The 16,900-nt window shown below is 46.7% G+C and overlaps 1 pseudogene; it reads right to left on the minus strand.

The window, feature by feature from the left end:
- Positions 1-1,000: 1,000 nt before the first annotated feature.
- Positions 1,001-10,528, minus strand: LOC129654145 (pregnancy-associated glycoprotein-like; annotated as a pseudogene).
- Between the last annotated feature and the right edge of the window lie 6,372 nt (positions 10,529-16,900).

Raw genomic sequence — 16,900 nt, forward strand, 5'->3', positions numbered from 1 at the left:
GCAAGTGTCAAACCATGGCAGCTCAAACCAAATGGTTTGTAGCTCTGCCTCTGAAGGAAGCTCAGGCAGGCTGAATGCTCTGTGCATCCTGAGTTCTCCTTTGACATGAATGTCTTCCCCCCAGCAGCACTGGGGGCCAAGGGAAGGGTGTGCTTTGCCCTGGAGGAGAGGGATGGCTCAGGGATCCACACGGCCCAAAACTTGGCAAATGGGACTGGAAAGGACATAGTTGGTGTGGGTGGCAGAGAGCTGGTGATTGGGGTGGAAGGAAAACAGGAATCATCTTAACTTGAAGGGCCTCACAGAGATCCCCCTAGGGCAGAAATTCACTGCCAGTGTTCCTCTGAGATGCAGAGGATGGATAGAAGCTATTTTTTATTATCCCTTACCATCCCTCTGAAAGCAGGCTTCCCCGATGACTCAAGAGTTAAAGAATTCACCTGAAATGCAGGAGATATGGATTTGATCCCTGGGTTGGGAAGATCCCCTGGAGAAGGAAATGGCCCCTCCAGTATTCTTGCCTGGAGAATTCCATGGACAGAGGAACCTGGGGTGGGGGGGGGTGGCTACAGTTCATGGGGTTGTATAGAGTCAGATGTGACTGAGCATGCAGGCAAAACAGCCCTATCCCTCTGGATGGGGAATGGTGGAGTTGGTGGTGCAGTCATAAACACTTCCATGGTCTAGAACATCTTCCTGTCACTGGATCCCCAGTGTCCTTCCAATAAGTTCCCCTTTCCTTGAAACCAGTTGGAATTGGGCTCCTCTCACTTGTGGTTCAGACTTGGTTCCTGCTCCTTCCTAATCATTATACCCTCCCAGACCCAAACAGAGATACCCATCTGTTTTAGCACCATTAAGAGTGAAACTGTTTATTCTTTACTGAGAATAGGGCCGTGCAGATCATCAGACACAGTTCCTCAGCATCCCTGGGTGGGATGGCCCTACCTGGGTGTGTGTGTTTGGAGTGGGCCTGAGTGATTCCTGTAGCAGTGCAGATTTATGCTGCGGGAGTCAGGCCAATCCTGTTTTTACTCTGATCGAAAACTGAGAAATATGCTCTCAGGAATACGTCACCCAGGATCCAGGTCTCCAAGGGGACCATGTTCTCTGTGCCCCCTTGAAAACTGCTAAAGCAGAGGCTCTTGGAAATCTGGGGGAGACAGAAATACATACCAGTCAGCCTAAGCCCTTACCTGCCATCCCCCTTAATATCCAGAGCAGACAGCTTTTCCATTTTTTCCCTCCTGTGGGAAGAATCAAGTGGCTCTCAAAACAGCTGCAGAAGTAGGGGTACAGGAACAAGAAGGGCTAAAACATGTGGTTGTCATGATGAGGGGAGGAGGAGAGGATTGGGAGTTTGGCATTATCAGATTCAAACAAATATAGAGAGGATGGTTAAGCAACAAAGCCCTACTGTATAGCACAGGGACTGTATTCAGTATCCCTTGATACACTGTAATGGAAAAGAACATGAAAAGGAATATGTATATATTTGTACATACATAAAACTGAGTGCCTTTGATGTTCTGCAGAAATTAACACAACGTTGTAAAGCAGCTATACTTCAAAATACTTTTTTAAAAAAGAACAAGAATGTCCCATAATTCCCCTCACACTCTTCTGTTTCTTTCCTTCCAACTCCTGCTTGCTCTGTGCTCTGCAGAAAATGCCTATTCTTCTCATCCTTCCCCACAACCCATTCTTTTTCTAAAAGACTTTGATTTTGTATCACAGTGTAGCCAGTTAACAGTATTGTGAGACTTTCAGGTGGACAGAAAAGGGACTCAGCCATACATCTACATGTATCCATTCTCTCCCAGACTCCCCTCCCATCCAGGCTATTACATAACATCAAGCACAGTTCCATGTTCAACACAGTAGGTAATTGTTGGTTATCCACTTTAAATAGCAGCGCCCACAACCTGCCCTTTATATGTACTTAGGCCCACTGGGAAGCCTCCTTGGACCCATACTCATCCTCTTTGGCCACTCCAGACTGGGTTGAGTGATTTCCCCTGGTGCAACCCTGGTCTGTAGCCCTCATCACCCCTAATCTGCCTCCAGATCCCTTTTTCACCAACCATTCCATGCAATGGATTGCATGGAATTCGGTGTAGATATCCCTCAACCCAAGCAGGCTTCTTCACTCCTCCATGAGGCTGGGGATTTAGAATTACTGAAATTCCCTCTCTTCCTCAATGCCTTTTTTTTGAGCCCATCAGCCTCTTTCGAGAAGGGAAGGGAGACTTGCCGGGAGCCGGCATATTGCATATTGAGTGCATATTGCATATTGAGTGCAGCACTTTCCACAGCATCATCTTTCAGGATCTGGAATAGCTCAACTGGAATTCTATCACTGCTGGGAGCCAGCGTGAGGAACTCCGCCCATGACAAAGGTCATGAGGAAGGAGGCTCGGCATACGCAAAGGCGGGATCGAGCCTCAGGAGTCCCCCTGGAAATTCTCGAGCATCTACCCCCCAAACCAGAGTCTGCCTACTTTCTGCTTTGTGCTTTCACCTACACCTCTGACTTTACAGGGGGCTGTCCCCCACTACCTCTCTCTGAAAAAAAGAGTTAGCTTACAGCTCCAGTTAATAATTCCTGGATGTGACAGTGTTTCAACCTACAAACTCCTTTGGAAATCCTCTAGCCTGCCTGAATGGGTTTTTCCGGCCACATGTGATTGTTCAGAGCCTCCCAACTGTGAGAGGCAGGAGATGTTCTAAACTGCCTAAACACAGATTCCTTTGAGTAGTTAAAAGATTGATTAGAAATTGTATTGGTGAAGGGTTTTTCACTTGTTGGGCCAATGTTTGCTGCTAAGTCTCCATACTCCTTACCTACTGTGTCCTTGGCAGTGTATTGATTGATAAAATGGGTGTATAGAAATGTAAAATGCAGCTTTGTCCAATGCTTTTTGGAAGGCTGGCGCCTGACTTTGGAATAATCACCTTTAGAGAAAGATAAGTTTCTTAAAATGTTAACAGGCCTCGGGGCCAGAAGATGATGTCAATCACCTGAACTTTTGCATATGATAAGTTTGAAAGCCTGGCTTAGATTAGAACCAGGAACTGCTGTCCTTGCATGACTCCACCCCTTCCCCCATTATCCTCTATGCGTACCTTAAGGTATAAAAACTACTTTGGAAAATAAAGTGCGGGCCTTGTTCACCAAAACTTGGTCTCCCCATGTCACTCTCTCTCCCAAATTCCAGCTGAGCGTCCATCTGGAGCGCGGATGTCCTCTGCGACCATTTATTTGCCTGGGCTTCTAAGACCCACTCGAGAAGGTGTCTAAGGTGGGGCACCTTCCGCTATTCGAGAGGGCGCCTGCGGCCTCCGTGGTCAGAGCTAACCTGGTGTCACGGGTTATATTGATTTTCCGCGTAAACCAAGCCACTCAGCTTCTTTTCTCCACTGAATTTTCCTACTGAGCTATCCTCATTTCAGCCGCTTTTCTCCACTGAATTTCCTCACTGAGCTATCCTCATTCTATTACTCTTTATATCTTTGATGAATAAATAATTAAATAGGTCGCCGACGCCGTCCCCGCTTCGAATACCCTGGATCAGCCGGGGCTGGACCCCGGCAGAGACTGTCAATCACTAGGGTGGGCCAGCACACAGGGACCATCCCCAGTCACTCCCCCTTGTCACCTATTTCAAGGGTTGCTAGAGCTGACTTTCTGTGTTCATCCATCTGAGGGCTTCGGTTGAACTGAAGCTCTTTGAGGTCTGAGGACCTTAGAGTTCCCCTTCCCTTTTGCCTCGACACTGCTGGCACGGGGTGGTGTCTCTCTATTTATTTCAGGATGATGGATCTACCAGACTGCCCTTTACTCTCAAGTGGTTGATTTGTGGGAGGCACTGGCCCAGCCACAGAGCTCAGCAGCGTCTTCAATGGTGTGGCTTGACCTGCAGGGGGCGCCCTCCTCCCAGCAGCAGCCCAAGGTTTCCAGCAAGTCCCAGATTTGGGAACCAGCCCCCAGGGATGAACCCTCACCTTTTGGATGTAGTATTTAGGGGACACTGGGAAGTCAGTGCCATGGGTGGTGAAGATAACAGGAGGCATGTTCGTGACATCATTACATGACATCATTTGCTAAAAGAAAAAGAGGGAGAGTGGTTGGCCCAGGTGATCCTTGGTGTTTGGGGAGCCCAAGAACGACCCTGTGGCATGACCCTTCACCTCACTATCCCTGATGGGACTGGGGTTGATGCGCCTCTGAATGCTGCTGACCACATCAGTTGGGCCAATCAGCGATGAGCTCCCGGTATCCACAATGGCCTGACAACTGCGGTAACAAGCAATAACCTTTCCGTTCATGGAGATGCTGAGAGACAGAGGGACAAAGCAGGCACCAGGGTCACTCTGAAGTCTCTCCAAGAACTGCCCCCTGCCTGACTGTCTCCTGAAGAGACATTCAGTTCTTGCCCTGACTCTGTTTACCTTTATTCTGGTCACATCACCTTTTGGACTTCCTTTCTTGAGTAAACTGGCTGTTTTGTGTCTCAGGACCTCTGCTGGTGCCCTTCCTAGAAGACCCTCATCCCCTTTCTATAGTTAATTTCTCCTTATCTTCCAGGTCCCAGGTCCCAGCCTAACTGTCACTTTTTCAGGGAAGTCTTCACCCCAGACTAGATTGAGCACCTGTCTTGCTCACTCTCTGTAGGTCCTTCCTCATGTCTGCTGCTGCTGCTAAGTCGCTTCAGTCGTGTCCGACTCTGTGCGACCCCATAGACGGCAGCCCACCAGGCTCGCCCGTCCCTGGGATTCTCCAGGCAAGAACACTGGAGTGGGTTGCCATTTCCTTCTCCAATGCATGAAAGTGAAAAGTGAAAGTGAAATCGCTCAGTCATGCCTGACTCTTAGGGACCCCATGGACTGGAGCCTACCAGGCTCCTCTGTCCATGGGATTTTCCAGGCAAGAGTACTGGAGTGGGGTGCCATTGCCTTCTCCTCATGTCTAGCATGTACCAAAGTGGTAATTCACTATTGGACTACCGTGTGAGTCATTTCATCTAAGTCTCCATCACTAGATGTGAAGGCGAGTTGTATCCTTAGAGCCTTCCTCAAGTGCCCAGCACACAATGGATGCGTGAGGTATGTTTGTTGAATGAAGAACATCTAGAGACCTGTATCTGGTGTCTCTCCAATGATGGGTCGGCCCATACAGTGAAGATGGAGGTTCCTCGGGGCAGTAGGTGTTCTGAGTGGTGGTGGGGGAGACACAGGCTGCTCTGGGAGTGGTTGTCTCCCAGCACCACCCCCTCACCCGGCTCAGACACTGAGGCCCCTGCCAGGGGAGCTTGAGCAGACCCAGGGGCCTCCAAAAGACAGGAAAGCTTTTGTCTGAGGGTATCATGCAGAATCTCATCTATTATTGCCCCTTGTTCTCAGGCCACTCCTGGATCCCAGCTTCCTGACTCAGTCACAGCTGCTGCCCCACCGTGTGCCTGGTTTGGGTGGTTGGTAGCATTGTTTAGGTGGGGTGTCTCTTTTTATGAATTGTTTTAGGTCTCAAGACTGCAGCCAACCTCTCTCCACTGCTGGGTAGCTTCTCCCTGAGTAGATCAGTTTTCCCAGACTTTCAGGACTTTCTCAGTTTTTCAACTGGCAATTCTGTACTGAGAACACTCAAGGTCCTGGGTGGCGCTGGTCAGTAGGTCATCTTAACACAACCCAGTCCAGACTTGTGAAATTCCCCCTGATCCTCTTTTCACCACACTGTAGAGTCTTCTAACCAGGCTCCCCACCTCACAGCACAGGAATGTAGCCCTCCCCCAGCTGCCCAGACATCTCTGGATCCTTTCAGGACCCTGGTCAGAGGCCTGGACAGGAGGCCTGAGGCAATTATGAACCCATGGGTGATGTGTGTATCTATATTTGTGTGTCTGTGTTTGTGCATATCTGTGTGCTGTGTGTGTTTATATCTGCGCCTATGAGTGTGTTTATATGTGTCTCGTACGTGTTTTTATGTATGTTTGTGGGTGGATCCAGTGTCTGTGTGTGACTGTGTGTGTCTGTGCATGCACTTGTGTGTGTCTGTCTGTGTGCATGTGTGGAAGCATCACTGGGGTGACCCTCAGAGGGAGAGGCTCACCGATCCATCATTATCTGCCAATAGTGTGGTCGAATCACTGGTATCTACTTGAGATCTCTGTGGAAGTAGGAATTGTCGACTCCACCAAACATCACCACGCTGGTGATATCCGGCTGGCCGAATAGAGAAGGATGAGGGACTCGTTGGAAGAGAGTAACACCAGGCACTGTTTGCGGGCTGTGCTTCTTCACCCATCAGAGGTGCTACTATGGTCGTTTTTATTTTACATATGCAGAAATTGAGGCTCAGATGGACTGAGTACCTGACCAAGGTTGGTCCCCCTATACTGAGTGCCAAAGAAGAGGTTCAAAGTTGGGCAGCCTAACCTGGTTCCACCACCCAATCTTATGAGGAAGGCCATGTCCTCTCCAGCCACCTGAGTGCTCAGATACATCCTCAGAGGTCTCCATGCTGGTATGGTCTGACTTTCTCTTTGTCTAATCTATAATTATTCTGGAAAGCCAAGGCCCGAGGGAGCTAAGGGCATGGTTTCAATTTAACTTCACTTGCCTGTGACCAGTGCTGTCCGTGGGGCTTACAGCTGAGCAGACCTCCAACTCTACTATCCCTGTCTTAAAATTCCTAATATGTTTTGAACAAGGGGTTCCACATTTTCATTTTGGACTGGCTCTTGCAAACTCTGTAGCTGGTCCTGGGCTCCTGGTGAAATGTTACTGAGAAAGGAAACGTTCTCTCCATCCCACTCCTTCCTTCCATATCAAATTTATCAGCAAATTCTGTTGCCCTTTCCTCCAATATCCAATATCCTGACACCTACTATTGCTCTCTCTCTTGTCTCTATCCACCACCTCCTCCCCCCATCCTGGGCAAAATTACTGTCCTTGCGCCAAACAGCATGGTTGTGTTTCAGTGAAACTTTATTGACAAAACCCAGTGGTGAGGCCGGATGTGATCCTGGGGCTATAGTTCTCCTAGGCTAGACTATCTCTCAGAAATATTCTGGATCTTGTGGTCTATAATTTTTCATGCAACTGCAAGCATCTTACAGCTAATTTAGAGAGAAGACTTGTCCATCTCAGACTTACCTGCTCGAGTAGAAGGCAAAGACAGGCTGAGAAATGACTCTTTGGTTATTCAGGTTGTCAAAGACAGGGATGGTCCCATCGGTGGGAAGGCTGGGGTAGGCCAAGCCCAGGATGCCATCATAAGGCCCACATTCCATGGCCTCACTGGACAGATTTGTGCTCAGGCCAAATGCTTGCCACGGGGCTACAAGGTCCCTGATCTGTGGGAAGAGAGAGTTCCCACATAAAGGTTTGGGAAGTGGGATTGGGCTGGAGTGCAGATCATTAGAATGTCAGAGAAAAACAAGCCTGGCTGTACCCTGGCTGGACCTAAGATGGCTAGACAAAGCTGGGACAGGAATTCAGGTTCCATTTATGTGATGCTGTATATTTTAACAACATCTGCTTCTCCTGAGAACACCATCTGAGTGAGTCAAATTGACCTCAGCCTTCTGTACAGGTGGGGCAACCAAGACTCAGGACAGGACCGAATGGTTCCTGCCTGAGCATGCAATGATTAGAGAGCAGGCTAGTCTTCTCTTTGGCATCACTATGATGTGATGACAGAAATGGACTGAATTCCTTGCAATGCATTGTGGATTCTGTATCTCTCCAGGAAGACCGAAACCCATTATACAATGTCACTGGCAGGGTTCTTATGAAAATATGGCCTGGGAAAGAGGCTTTTGCTGATGTGTATACCTGTGTGTGAGTATATTTATGAGAGGAAGAGAGACAGAGAGACACAGGAAGAGTATACTAGGCACTTACGGGGAGGCAGGCCATAGTTTTTATTAGTCTCGAAGGTCCCCTGGAGTGAGATCCCATTTATCAGGCCACTTCCACAGCTGTGACCCCTGCTTTACTTGCCTGGATACCTGAAGTCCTGTGCTGTCCAGGGGCCCCAGATCAGTTTTATGCTCTCCCCCAAACCCACACCTACTTGAGTCCTGAAGGACAGCCAAGCTCCTTCACTTGAAAAATGTGTGACCTGGTCAGGGCCTTGACTCGATGTACCTCATGTCCCTTATCCTTATCATGGAGCTAATAATAGTACCTCCTTCCTGGGGTTGTTTCAGGATCAAACAAGTTATTACCATGAATGTACCCTGTAGAGTCTGAGAATATAAAAGTGGGTGCTTTATTACTCACTCTTTCTGCTCCAGCAAAATGAACTCTGAGCTGCTCATGGGAAAGGAACTACAAATCCACATGTCAAGCCACTCTCTGGTTGGGAGTTTGTGTGTCAGCAGGGGAGCTGTCTCCTCAGGGACAGGGCCCTCCTGGGCAGGTGGCCACTAGGGGATTTGGGGATGGACAGTCTCTGCCAGCTAGTCCTGCATCTGTTTTGCAGATAGCAGTTGCTCCCAGGGCCAGCCCTGACTGAGCTCCTGGTTCCCACATTACCCAAACAATGTCAGAGCCAAGATATCCACTCATTCTCCCAGAGCCAAAGCTGAGGTTGATTGTCCTCCTCATGTCCTGGAAGGTGCTGGATTGACTAGGGTTGAATTTGCTATTCATAGCTGCCAACACAAGAGATGTGTATCTGTCAGGTGCTAAGGATAGAGAAGGGGGTGGGAAGGGGAGGACAAGATGGGTCGGGGGAGCAGGTACTCACAGCAGCTGGAACTTTGGCAGTAGACAGAGAGCACCCACAAGTCAGATGAATTGGTGTCAAAGATGACCTGGAACTGTTGAGGGGGTGTTCCAGTGGTGATGTTGCCAATGTAGGCCATCTACAGGGGCCGGGGAGGGGAGGTTAGTGCAGGCCAGTCTTCTTGATCACCCCTGATTCCCAGAGTACTGCTTCCCCCTGGGCAACCCAGGTTTCCAGAAATCACTGTCCAACCTTCCTCCTCACAGCCTCTGCTCAGACTAGTCGCTTCATTTGAGAAGCTCTCCAGTTTCTTCTTCAAGCCCCAGACTGTGGGCCTCCTAGGTCACCCCAGGCCACTCCCTCTAAACTTCTGTCAGCAACACGCAGGTGGCCCTTTCACTTGACATGTATTCAGTCTTTGCCTCTCTCTCAGCCTGGTCTGTGCATTCTCAAAGAAGAGATAAGACTCTTAAAAAAAAAACAATAACAGAAACAATAACTATAGTCTTGGACTTTTATGGCCTCACATGTCTTTGGGACACAGTAATTTTTTCTGTTATCATTCCTGGATTTGCAGAGGGTGACCTTTCTCTGCCTGAGGATTCACACTTGTTTGCAGTTGGCTGTCTTTTGATTAGTCATGGCTCACTCTTCATCTTAACTCAATAGCTCACTTTGTTCAGAAAGAACAATCTCCCTCAATCTAATGTCTTTGGCACAGAAAATGGATGTTTACCTGCCACCTGGTCATTGCTGGGTCCAGTCACCACAGGCCAAGAGTTGAGGATGAGAATGCCTTTTCCTCTGGGAAGGGGGTCCTGTTCCCCACTGTTTCTGCCTCCTGCAGGAGCCCCAGCCCCAGCATCCCACCTGGCACCTCCACATGAGCCCTAGTGGTAGGCCAGAGCACCCGGGGGCGCTGTGGAGCACCATCCTCCCAACACTCATGTTCAAGATGTTCCTCAGGGGATGAGATGAGAAACTCTGGTAAAGACCAGAATTGTTGGACAGACTGTAAGCTTTTGCCTGCAGGAAATGTTTTTGTCAGGACTTTTACCCTGAAGATTTCTTGCAGGGCCTGCTTCTTCTTTATAGGGATTCTTTTATTGAGCATGGGGAAAAGGAAACAAAGAAGGGTTAGCCATCAGCTGTCTGTAATATAGTATGACTGTCATACCTGGCATTGTAATAGCACTGTGTATTTTCCAGGCATTCTTATGAGTGTCATCTTTTTATCAGAATGCCGTGCAAAGACATGTCAAAAACCTAGGTCTGCATACAGGTTCTGTTGTGTAATCTTGGGTAAACCAGATGACCACTTGGCACCTACGCAGATGGAGACATAAATACATACACCCAGAATAGGAGAGAGAGCAGAGACAAGCCCCTGAGGCAAATTCAGGAGAAATGGGTTTCCACAGCAACACACCTAGAGTTGCACAGGCTGTGCAGTGAACAATTGCAGGGAGTGCTGTTCTTGCATGGGTCCTAATGTGACTGGCATCCCCAGAGCTGTGCAACCCTGCAGGCCTACCTCAGGACGCTTTTGCCCCTCAGTGCCCATGACAAGGTTCTCATCAATGGGTGAGAGTTGATCTTTGGACTGCCAGAGAATTACTTTCTCTTCTAACCCTGATGGGTGTAAGGATAAGAGGATGACAAGAGAAATCCCAGAGAGATGATGCCACTAACTGTCCCCATACTTACTTGACTATGCACTCCAGGAGGGCCACCAGCCCAAGCAGCACAAGCCACTTCATGCTTCATGAAGTGAAGGACCTTCACAGGGTCCTTCATGCTCCAAGGACCCAGGGAAGATTAAGTCCTGAGCTTGCAGTGGTGAACACAAGCTCCTAATTATATATGCTCTGACCTGCCCTAATTAGCCCCTTTAGGCCACTAATGGCTCTGATAAGGTCATGTGTGCGTGCTCAGTCATTTCGACTCTTTGCAACCCCATGGACTCTTCAGGCTCCTCTGTCCAAGGAATTTTCCAGCCAAGAATGCTGGAGTGGGTTGCCATTTCGTTCCCCAGGGGATCTTCCCAACCCAGGAATCAAACTTGGATCGCCTACATTGCAGGCAGATTATTTACCACTTCACCACAGGGATTCCCATAAAATGTTTACCTCTGTCAGTCTCTGCACATGGGATTTGGAAAATTCTCAGATTACAGAGATTTCTACTGTAATCTCTTCCTTGAGGCTTGGCTGAAAAATTAAGCTAAACTAAGAATGAGGAGACTCTTGCCAACTTGGAGACAAAATGCTGCTAAGAATGTAATAAACAGAAATGCTGGATGCCATGCTATACATTCGCGATCTCATGTGGTCGTCCTAGAAATGATATGAGATGTGTATGGCTGTGCTCAGTTAGGGAGGAGATTGCTAGGAGGAAAAGAGATTAAACAGCAAAGTGAAGACTTTAGAAGCAGCCCAGTGACATATTGAGTGGCTTTGGGTAGTGGGACATTGGCAAAGATCAGGGGCACCTTTCCTGCCAGTCTGTATCAAAGATCTAGGCTGGAGCAGTATTGCAATCACATGGTTTTAGTATTGGAAGAAAGGTGATGCAGGCATCCACAGGATACTTTATATCACCTGCCAAACATAAGGAGAGCCCTGTGTGCTCTGGAGTCTGGGTAGGATGCTGGAAAGTCAAAGTCCAGTAACACACAGGTGGTCTGTATCTTCAGGGGCTAGCAGTCTAGGTCAGTTCTCACAGATTTATGGCCCAGGAAGCAAGAGAAATGAATGGAAGGGCTGGGTAGATATTCTGGACACTGGGCAGCACAGGTCCTACCACTGGGGGAAGCCTCGCCTCTGCTCCAACCAGGGACTGCCACAGCGGAAAGCAGGCTGGTTGGCCAAGCTTCCAAGAGAAGTCAGAAGTCTGTAAATCTATGTATAATCTCCTGATTTTTAAATGTTAGCAACTAAACTTTTTTTTTGTCCAGAAAATATAGTGTGAACCAATTCTCCAACAAATGCGCATACATTGTTCATTTGAAGGGATTCAAAAGCTGGAGGGATTCAGCCTTCAGACTGTGCTGATTTTTATTTCTCGCCTAGAGGTATGAGTACAGAGGGGACAGAGGAGGGGATCCAATTCAAGTTGGTTGACTGAGTAAGAGACTGAATACATATTAACTATGTCAATTTTCCTTCCATTTGTGAATAAAGATCAGCAGTGTCATATAAACCAGCGAATTTAATAATATCCATTTGCTAAGGACAAATGGATAGAATTCTGATATAATTCCCTAATAAAATTCATGCCTTGAAACATTTTAACTGCTAAACCAAACATAGAAAGAGATAATTTTGAAGTGTTTTTTATCAATCAAAGAGGACCAAAAAAAAAAAAAACAAAAAAAAAACCCCATAAACAAACAAATCATGCAGAGCTCCTGCTCAGCCTGAGATGAACAGGGCTGCCTGTTAAACTGTTGTTTCAGCCAAAGTAAAGACAATGGTGCCTCATGGCTCCTCCCCGGACTCCCAGGGCCTGGGTGTTCCTGCGTGAGGTCTAGCGAGCTCTGACTCTGACCCTTGGGTAGAACATCGAGAGGCTCCCCGGTCACCAGGTGTGTATAGATAGGGTGCTATGTCTTAACCCATATTTTTGAACACTGTTTACATTCATTATTGGTTGTTCAATCTCTACAGAGTGGATTTGACAGCATCTAACAAATGACACACACATATGCCCTTCACTCAACAATTCTACTTCTAGGGATCTGTTCCAAAGATACACTGGCAAAAGTAGAAATCATCATATGCACAAGCTGTTCACTACAACAACTATTTTTTAAAAATTTATTTATTTTAGTTGGAGGCTAATTACTTTACAATATTGTAGTGGTTTTTGCCATACACTGATATGAATCAGCCATGGGTTTACATGTGTTCCTCATCCTGAATCATTTGTAAATGCAAAAGATTATAAACATACCTCAAGTGACCATTTGTGGGGGACTGTGGAATAAGGCACAGGGCATCCCAACACCTGGGTAGGATGCAGGTGGAGGGAGGAGTGGGACGGGTGATTTCTTCAGGGTACACTGTTCAGTTATTTAAAAAAGCAGACCAAAAAAATGCTTATAATTTGTTACTTTTACATACACATATGTCTATTTTCAATAAAAAAGAGGGCAAGAATAAATCAAAAACTACCAAAAATATAATTTATGGATGAGGGGCAGAGAAGGAAGTGATTTTTCTTATTTTATAGTTTGAATTTGCAACAATATATATGTTACAGGATCAAAAAATAGATAAACACATCTGTAGAAGCTGAGAACAAACTAAGACTAAGGAGCCTAATTGTATCAAGTTGATGACATAACTGCCCAGAACAAAACATTACCTAAGTAAGTGGCTTTAAAATGCGGAATTTTGACTCTGTAGGCACCCCACTCCAGTACTCTTGCCTGGAAAATCCCATGGACGGAGGAGCCTGGTAGGCTGCAGTCCATGGGGTCGCTAAGAGTCGGACACGACTGAGTGACTTCACTTTCACTTTTCACTTTCATGCATTGGAGAAGGAAATGGCAACCCACTCCAGTGTTCTTGCCTGGAGAATCCTGGGGACGGGGGAGCCTGGTGGGCCGCCGTCTATGGTGTCACACAGAGTTGGACACGACTGAAGCGACTTAGCAGCAGCAGCATTCAGAGTGGAATGTCTTCTAAGCACAAAGAGAAACAAAAACATGCCCCCACACCCAAAATAAAACCAAAAACAAAAAAGCAAAGAAATTTGAGACTGTATCCAACACCTTATTGTTGGTGATATTGCTTCTGCTATTGTGAAAGTATCGCATGTGTGTTATAGGTTAAAGCAAGTAAGTAATTAAAGCTAATATTATTCTAAAGTAAGACAATCAGTGGAAAGAGGTTCAAGTACAAAACAAAAAAGCTTAAGTTAAAATCTTGCAGTCTTAAAATTTGAAAGCTTAAGTTTGTAACATTTAATTATTTTTTTTTTTTAAGAATTGCGTACTTCACTCTGATGGGTTAAAAAACCTACTAGCGATGGCAGCTTGCTTATAGTGATTATCCTGAGGTCTAACTTGTGACCTCTAAATACCATTTTCCACCAGAGGATCTATGGATTCTTGAGGAGATGGCTGATTTCAGGACTGGGTCAAGCATTGTACAAGATAAGTCTGGGAATCTTGAAGCGCCAGAAAGTTGAGTCTTCAAAGACCAGTGAGGGCTGGACAAAAAGTTTAGTAATCCATATGAAGAGGCTAAAACTGGGACAATTTAGCATCAGATCAAACCAGCTGAAATAAATTAAATATATAAAAAGCCAGGAGATCCAAAGGCTAATAGATAACATCTAATTTGTCACGGTGACACATTGCTAGGGCACCAACTCACCAACATGGACACTGAGAAAGGGAAGTAATCACCAACATTTATGCTTTTTTTTGTTTATATGAAGCATATTTCATGTAACTACAAACAGTTAAAAGAATGATCTTTAATTGAAGAATTTTAGGAATTAAACTCAGAAGGAGTGGTAGAAACATAAATCCTCTGTTTTGCAACATCCTGATGAATCAATGGATCTAGGCAAAGGTCATCAATGGATGCTAAAACCATAAGATGAAAGGCTGAAGTGTTTCACAATGAATGCATGACGTTGGCACCATCAGGACCTGCTGCATCTCAGCATCTGTCATAGGAGTGGGGGAAATTATGAGCCTCTTAAAGTGGTGCCATAAGAAATATATGGAAATATGTATAAAATATTCCAATGAAACTTGTTTAACTCAAGTCTAGATCTAACTCCCAGTTTTCAGGGAATTACATAGATAAAGGGACAGAGAAGCAATCCTCTAAACTAGCGGTCCCCAGCTTTTTCGACACTAGAGACTGGTTTTCTGGAAGACAATTTTTCTACAGGTGGTGGTGGAGGGGAGTGGTTTCTGGATGATTCAAGGGTATTGCATTTGTTGTGTACTTTATTTCTATTATTACATTGTGATACATAATGAAATAATTATACAACTCATCTTTTTTTTTTAAATTTTATTTTATTTTTAAACTTTACATAACTGTATTAGTTTTGCCAAATATCAAAATGAATCCGCCACAGGTATACATGTGTTCCCCATCCTGAACCCTCCTCCCTCCTCCCTCCCCATTCCATCCCTCTGGGTTGTCCCAGTGCACCAGCCCCAAGCATCCAGTATCGTGCATCGAACCTGGACTGGCAACTCGTTTCATACATGATATTTTACAAGTTTCAATGCCATTCTCCCAAATCTTCCCACCCTCTCCCTCTCCCACAGAGTCCATAAGAGTCGGTGGGAGCCCTGAGCTTGTTTTCCTGGAACAAGAGTGTCCCATCTGGGGGACGGGAGAGTGATGGGGAGCAGCTGTAAATACAGATGAAGTCTCACTCCTGCCGTGCAGCCCGGTTCTCAATGGGTCAAAGACCCCTACTGCTCCTTGGTAGTGGTGTTGCAGACCCCTGCTCTAAACCCAATACTTGTAAAATTCTATAAGACAACTCCACCTCCTCCCACCTTTTAAACAAATAAGTGGCATAGAAAGGAAGGGGGAGATTCCAGAGAGCAGAGTGTCAGGCCTAGAGTGAGTGGAGGAGGGCAGCGGCCAGTGGCTGGGCACAGGGGGATGAGCCAGAGGGCCAGTGCTAGTGCCGAGCAACCACCGTACAGGCACAAGTACAGCGGGAACCGGGTACCAGCGGGAGGAGCAAGGAGCGGTAGCCGGTTCAGGCGGGTGACATCACGGATGAGAAGGTATTCACCAAGGAGTTGGACAAGTGGATCGAGCAGCTGTCCGCATCCCAGGTCAAGAGCCTCTGCAAGAAGACTAAAGAAACGCTGACACACACACACACACACACACACACACACACAAAATCCAATGTACAAGAAGTTTGATGTCCAGTAACCATCTGCGGAGATGTGAATGGGCAATTTCATGATCTCGTGGAACTGTTTAGAATTGGTGGTAAATCTCCTGATACAAATTACTTGTTTATGGACGATTATGCTGACAGGGAGTTGGTGATGGACAGGGAGGCCTGGCGTGCTTCGATTCATGGGGTCGCAAAGAGTTGGACAGGACTGAGCGACTGAACTGAACTGAAGCATCTCCCTGGAGGCCATAGGGCCTGCGAGTCATAGATCCAAGATTTGAATCCAGGTTTGTCTGACTGCTAATTCCAGCTGTTCCTAGTCCTGGGCTTGGGGGACCAGCCAGTGATGCAGAGAAGACAAGAGGGTAGGGGACAGAGGGGAAAACTGAGGAAGGATCTCATTTTTTAGGATATTCATTCTTTCAGTGAACATTTCTTCAAAGCGCTCAAAGCCTAACATGGAAAATGCTCCCTGCATAGATGGAGCCTGGAGTGCAGGAACACCATTCAGACTGTGCCCACAATACAGACACTGTGCCCAGGGGGAAGATGGCCTGAAGCCCAGTTCATAAACTTTTTCCATGAACTTGTTCCCTCCAGAGCTTGTATCTTTGGAGTGCCAGATTTTCCTATGTGGACTAACAAGGGCCTTGTAGTCCAGGAATCCAAATGTCAGAACAGAAATGTAAGCAGCCTGCAATGGAGACATGTTCCTGGAGTCCTGGGAAGCTGAAGCCTAAAGTTGCCTTTGATAGCTTGTGGTGAATGGTGCCACCAGATTCATGGTCTCCAAAGGAGAAGATTTAACTCCAGGACCAAAGATAGTCAGTCACTCAGAGCTTTGTGTACATTTTTATTAAAAGTGGAAGTGAAAGAAAAAGCTTCTGACAGAGACATTAGAAGGGGGCAGGAGAGTACCCGCTTCACTAGTTTAATAAGCGGGGCCATGTATACTTCTCCTGGTGGTTCAGATGGTAAAGAATCTGCCTGCAGTGCAGGAGACCTGGGTTTGATCCCTGGGTTGGGAAGATCCCCTGGAGAAGGAAATGACAACCCACTCCAGTATTCTTGCCTGGAAAATCCCATGGACGGTGGAGCCTGGCAGGCTACAGTCCATGGCATGACAAAGAGTAGGACATGACTGAGCAGCTTCACTCATTCACTATATACTTCTCAACTGGTTACTGAGAACAGATAAAAAGAATACCTCAAGGTTGTAAGAGTTCCACCAGACCCTTTCCCAAGGTATACGTATATCCTGAGATAACTTTG

Source organism: Bubalus kerabau, chromosome 5, assembly GCF_029407905.1.
Source record: "Bubalus kerabau isolate K-KA32 ecotype Philippines breed swamp buffalo chromosome 5, PCC_UOA_SB_1v2, whole genome shotgun sequence".
Lineage (NCBI taxonomy): Eukaryota > Metazoa > Chordata > Mammalia > Artiodactyla > Bovidae > Bubalus > Bubalus kerabau.